The sequence below is a fragment of the Manis pentadactyla genome, chromosome 13 (genome assembly GCF_030020395.1).
Source record: "Manis pentadactyla isolate mManPen7 chromosome 13, mManPen7.hap1, whole genome shotgun sequence".
In the NCBI taxonomy this organism is placed as follows: Eukaryota; Metazoa; Chordata; class Mammalia; order Pholidota; family Manidae; genus Manis; species Manis pentadactyla.
In genome coordinates this window covers 23,139,686-23,146,510 of record NC_080031.1, presented here as the reverse complement: position 1 = coordinate 23,146,510, position 6,825 = coordinate 23,139,686, and the positions used below count along the sequence as shown (strand labels likewise).

The 6,825-nt window shown below is 40.9% G+C and overlaps 1 pseudogene; it reads left to right on the top strand.

Annotated features, from left to right (window-relative positions):
• The first annotated feature begins 1,167 nt into the window (after nucleotides 1–1,167).
• Nucleotides 1,168–2,098, top strand: LOC118933709 (olfactory receptor 4C46-like; annotated as a pseudogene).
• Nucleotides 2,099–6,825: the final 4,727 nt, after the last annotated feature.

Here is a 6,825-nt window from a genome sequence, read left to right as displayed (position 1 = left end):
TCATGTACACTAGCCTCTGAAGTATTAATAAGGTAGTTATAATTATTGGTTATATAAAGAGATTACCAGTTCAATATTGCTTATTATAACTGTATAGGGCATGAGTAAGAATTTTGGGGGAAAAACAAGTATAATCTGAACTGATCTTTGCTCTGCCCTTACTTAGCCCCTTGACCTTGGGCAGCATCTGTCAGTTCTCTATGCTTGGATTATACAATGTGTAAAATAGTATTAAAACCATAGCGGTTATCACTCAATGGTTTGTAGCGGTGATTAAATCAGCAAATGCCTGCAAAAAACACTTAGAGCACAATAAGTATTCAGTTTTAGTTGATATTATCATTGTTAGTATTATCAGTGTAAGACTTTGGAGAGTTTCCTTATCTTCAAAATGGATGAAATAATACCAACCATGTAGGATGATCAGTATTACGTGGAATCATATGTGAAAGCACTTGCTACTATGCAATGCACATATCAATAAATAACTGAAAAGTATACATTATAGTTGATGGATTAAAACAATAAATATTTATAGTAGCCCCTATATACTTTTTAATATTCCCATGACCACCGTCCTGTTATTCTTTTTGTCAGCTACTATACATAATCTCTTAACTGGGGTTTCTGTCTCTGGCTTCCATCGCCTTCTGAACCTCACCCCGCTTCATCCAAGACACACAAACTTCATTACTACCATTATATTCACCAATGCCTTCCTCAAATTCTTCTTCATCCTTCCTCTCATATTCTCAGTTTTCATCTTTGGTTCCCCATTTCCCTAAGACTAGAGGGAAAATTCCTTAGCTTTATATTCATAGCCATTACATCCATGCTCTGCCTCTCTTTTCTCACTCAGCTGTCACTATGTGTGCAATCTCCTAATTCATGTTAGGCTTTTATGCATCTCAGATGATCATGTGGGTTCCTGCATGTTTGTACAGAAAAATTCCTCATGTCTATACTCTCAAAAAATTTTCACCTGGGAGTCAATGGGAATAATCTTTAAGGACTCAGAACCATTTGTTGTGTCAGAAGAAAAAGACCCTCATAACAATTCACAACTCAGTAAAATCTAGGTTTTTAAAAATTTATTAGATGGAGTTTTAATAAATTAAAGGTTGTGTTAATAAACATGATTTTTTCAGGTAATGTATTTGACATTATATGAAATACATGGAGAACAGGAACAATGTGACAGTTTGTTCTATTGAGGCACAGAGAATCCAAAGATGCAGAAAGTCATATTTGTTGTGTTTTTTCTCATCTACATCATCACTGTTGTAGGAAATGTGCTCATTTTTGTGACTGTCACTGCCAACCCATTATTGGAAACTTGCATGTACTTCTTCCTGGCCTATCTCTCCTTTATTGATGCCTGCTATTCCTGTGTAAATACCCCTAAACTGATTGTGGATTCACTCTGTGAAAAGAAGACCATCCTTTTCAATGGGTGCATGACCCAGATCTTTGGGGAACATTTCTTTGGAGGTGCTGATGTCACCCTGCTTACTGTGATGGCCTATGACTGCTATGTGGCCATCTGCAAGCCCTTGCACTATACAACCATCATGAATTGGTGGGTGAGTGGCCTCCTAGTGAGAGTGGTGTGGGTGGCAGGCTTTCTTCATGCAACCATACAGATCTCTTCATCTTCCAATTACCCTTCTGTGGCCCTAACATCATAGATCACTTCATGTGTGATCTGATTCCTTTGCTCAATTTGGCTGCACTGACACCCACACTCTAGGGCTCTTCGTTGCTGCCAACAGTGAATTTCTCCATATGTTAAACTTTCTCCTCTTGATAGTGTCTTATGTAGGCATTCTGGCTCTCTACAGAACCATAGCTTGGAGGTGAGGCACAAAGCCCTCTCCACCTGTGTCTTCCACATCACAACTGTGGTCTTATTCTTTATTCCCTGTATATTTGTGTGCATAGAGCTGCAGCTACTTTATCAACTGATAAAGCTGTTACTGTATTCTACACTATGATAACCCCTGTGTTAAACCCCTTAATCTATACCTTGAGAAATGACCAGACGAAAGATGCCATTAGAAAATTGTTTAGTAGGAAATCTATATGAACTGACAAATAAATGTTCTTGGAGCCCCCATATTGATTCAACTGAGGCAAAGGACACAAGAACATTTTGAAAGATCTCAGCAAGAAATACTTTTGGGGTAAAGAAAATACAAACTGCTATAAATCATAGATTTTGTATTGAAAGGATGGATATAACAATGGGATAAAGACATAACTGAAGAACACTCTGCATATTTGGGAAATTTTATGAAATTAGCTCTACTACCTTCATTCATGTATGTGGATCCATAAACTTTCATTTTACCACACACACAAAAATTAAATAAATAAAAAATATATTGGTATTGAGTAATAATCTCTACAATAATCCAAAATGGTAAGCACTTGTATTATCCCCATTTTACTGAGGAAAGTATCTAGAGATGTAGTGGAGGGCCAGTAAGCAGAACCAACCTGATTTCTCCAGCCATGCCCTTAGCTTCTGTGACAGACTGCCAGGCAACGATGATGGTAAGGTACGTGTAAGGTTGAAGGCACTGGGGGGAGGGGTGAGCAAGTCAGACACTGATGACGTGCCAAAGTCCCTGGCTGCTGCCCACTTCCAGCTTGAAAAATGTGCCTCAGGCTAGCCAATCCTCGGGCCGCTGTAAATCTAAGCTCTGCCTCCCCCTACCTTCTTTAAAAACTCGCTGCCTGTCTACTTTCGCGCGACTTCCCCAGCCTCCATTTCCATAGACTGGAGAACCTCGCCTGGGGGCATTAAAATAAACTGCCTGGCCCTTTGTTGCCTCTCTTCGCCTGCTTATTTCGGCTGGAATTTCTTACAGTAAGATCATCCTGCTAGTTACAATTTACTGAGCTAGCGATTGTGCTGGAGACTATATATTCATATACAAATTAATTATATATTTGTTCATTACTTATAACTGAATTCTAACTTTTCATAATCTGCTCATTTTTATGTAGCCATAGGTGATGACAATATGCTAAATATAATCTGCAATACTGTGGTATGTTGCTACTCTAAGAATATAAAAGCAATGGGTTATTTAACCTCTAAGGGGAAAGTGACAAATAGTGTGCCAGATTTCCAAATTTCCTTGTAGGCTTCAGAATCACTTTGCTTTGCTAATGTCACCATCTTCTGATCACCCTTTATATAGTGTGAATTAATTTTTATATTTTAGATTAAAAGATTATTTCAATTTCAGAAGGAATTCCTATTTATTAAATATACATTCATACTCTATAAAGTACTGGCCTGCTACTTAATGATGGTGTCTGCAAGGAGTGCAATGTCTGGTGCATAAGTATTGACTAAATAAATGTAAGTATAAAGGAAGGTGAAAAAGTCATTAAAATAAAGAAAAAACAGTGATACTGAAGAATAGGGAATTTTTTTTCTTTTTTGGTGCAGACTCTAAGGAGGATTCTAATGAGATTTCTTATGGGAACCATAAGTTGTTTTAAGTCCTGCTTCAACTGTGAAATGAGAAAGATATTGAAACTGAGATTTTCAGTAATGAAGCAAAGAGTATGCCTTGATATTCTCTCTGCTCTCAGATTTTTTCATCGTCTCTTGAATGTGGGCTGTTTATGTTATTTTTCTCTGTGAATTGGTTTGTTTTTTGTAACATTTCATTATGAAAAACTACTTAAAAAAGTAAGTTGCTCCATCTCTAAACAAAGTAACTCCAGAATAAATACATTCATTCTTTCCACTCTTTATTTGTTAATCAACAAATATATTTGAGCTCAAAGAAAGTATCAGGCACCTTGATAGTTTCTGATGCTTCAGTGTTACATAAAGAAATATGCAGATCTCACCATCACCGAGCTTATGATCCACTGAGAGAAATCCGAAAGGGAGCTTGAAATTCCAGTAATATGTTATGAATGGTAAGACAGTGGAGGCCCAGGTGCTCTCAAAGCAAGATTTAGGGACACACAAGAAAGACATTAAGGAGTCAGGAAGGGTTCCAGGGTGAAAAGGAAATAATGGGACCCAAAACACAAAGAACAGTCAGTGGAGCAAACAGGCACCAGATGGAGTGAGAACATTCCAGGAGAGAGACTGCGCTACAAAGCTCAGAAGGTGGAAATGACGATACAGGAAACCTAATCAATTCAACATAGCTGTGGGTGCTAATTCATCTATTCACTCAACAATTATTGGTTGAACACCTATTGTGTGTTGGTGACCATGCTTGGCACTGAGCTTATAAAGGGTAAACAGCAAGATATGAAGCAGGAGAGACAGAACAGGAAGATCAAGAAAGTTTTCCTAATTGTGTTAAAGCTCAATGCTAAGTAACCTGAGGACAACATTGCAAGGTCTTTTAAGCAAGTGAGTGGTGTAGGTTATTTGAGTTTTAGACAGTATCTTGTAGGTTATCGGAGTGGAAAATGGTCTGAGGGGGCCAAGACTGGGAGATGGAGAGCAGCTAGGAGGTTACTGCAATGCTGTGGGTGTGAAAGGAGGGAGGCCTGGACTCTGGCGGTGCCCGTGAGGAGGCAGCGTTCGGTGGGCACTGCTGCTCCCAGCCCCGGGCCCCGTCACAGGCCAGTGCACCTGCGCTCCAGCCGCTGCGCCGGGCTGGTGAGAGCCGGAGCCCCGTGCTTCCCTGTCCACCGGCACCAGAGAAAGTTGGAGCTGCTGCACCTCGGGGTTATGACCGTTACCGCAGAACCCACCGCCGACCAGTGAATGACTGGAATGGGGGTTAAAGCGCGCTGGTCCCTTTGCCTCAAGGTGGAACCAGGTCTAGTACCATGAGAGCCCAGAGCTTCCGTAGCTCCAGGCTGAAGCCAGACTCCAGGCTCCAGGCAGGACTGCATCCTTTCTTCTCCCTGCTGTCCTCAGCTTTCCTCAGTCCTACTCAGTACAAATCACTTTCCTAAAAGTCCCACCTCAGGATCTTCATCCAGGGAATCTAAACATGGAGGGAGAGCGAATGGATCAAGAAGTATTTAGGAGTTATAAACAAAAGAACTGTATTTAGGGTGAAGATTTGAGAAAGAAGAGTTATGGATGAAAACTACATTCTGACCTAGATTCCTGGAAGATCCGGGAAACAGAGGATGAACCGTTCTCGTCAGTGAGAGAGTTTCTCCACCTCAGTCTGAATGACTGACCCGCGTTGTCTGAGGAAACTGCAATGGCCCACCTTGAGGCAGTTGCCATGAGAGAAAGCTGATTCTCCGCGGGACACACCCCCACCGCCCCTCTCCTCCTAGACTTGGAACTAGTCTCAACTCCCACGAGGGCCCTAAGGTGACACACCAAGTGTGACTGTAAGGAAGTGCACTACGTTCCAAATTACTACTTGAGTTTCCTGATTTACACAGAAAGAATTCTGTGGAATATATACAGCAATGGATACTAAAGGTGTGGGATAATTTGAGAACAAATGTAAAAGTTAATCATGAGAAACGTATCGGCATGGGCCCTCTATGGAGAGATTCCTCACTCAGTGTGGCAGCCGGGGAAGTCAAGAAAGGCTCTAAAAGTTTATGTCATTGGTGGCTAGAACACGAACCAGAAGGTGGCCACAGGGAGCAAGTTGGAAACACCAGACTGGGCTTGGTTTGATGCAGAGGAAAAGGTTCAAAGTCCTAGGGAGAGTGTAAACTTAGAATGGATTTATCCTTTAAGATCTACTTAACCACACAGGGAGGTCCAGAAGGCATCCCTTTCATCATTACCATAAGAAATGAATCTGTAGTAGGAACCACAGCATACTTGAAAAACTCTGTTATTTGCTGTTTTCTGTAGGCCAGACCTCTGGTGGGAACTATGGTCACTGGACTGGGAAATCTAAGAATGCGAGTCATTTGATCCCAAGTAGCAGTGGCCAAGTGGTGTCAAACAACACCCAAAGGCAAGGTGGGGCATGGCTGCCAAAAGGGGCAGTGGAGTGAAAGCAGCCATCAGAATAATCAACAGCAGTGGACTAACAGTGTTGCTAGTTTATCATGGTGCTCTTAGAAGAGAAATAGACAGGAAACTTATTCAAGTCTTACCAGTGATTAAGGTCAATGGAAAACCACAACAACCCAATCCAGGCGGTGCTACTAATGGCCCAGACCCTTTAGCAGTGAAGGTCTGTGTCGCCCCACCAGGTGAAGAACCATGACCAGCTCTGGAGCCTGCTGAGGGCACACTGAATACAAACGAGTAACAGAAAAAACATCCATAACTGTGTGACCACTTAGAAATACAAAGACGATACGTTAAGCTAATATCTTTGTTTACTTTCCTCACTTATTACCTTATCATGTAACATAAGAATCTTGACTTTCCATCACAGTATTTTGGTATTTTCAATTTACAATCACAGTATTTAAGTTACAGAATATTAAGGAGAAGAACAAACATCCCAAAGACTACACCTTCCCTTCTGGGTAGGATTCGGGCATTTTCAGTTGTACACAGGACAGTCGTATGATGTTAGCTTAAGTTATGACCTCAGTAATGACTTTATTTGGAGAATAAGTACACTTTAAGGAGATGTACCAAGGTGCTAAGTTGAAGCAATGGACTTATGATAGCTTATTTTTTTTTAAGGTATCATTGATATACACTCTTTTGAAGGTTTCACAAGAAAAACAATGTGGTTATTGCAATCACCTTATTATCAAGTCCTCCCCAGACCCTATTGCAGTCACTGTCCATCAGTGTAGTAAGATGCCACAAAATCACTATTTGTCTTCTCTGAGCTACACTCTCTTCCCTGTGACCCCACACACACCATGTGGACCAATCATGATACCCCACAA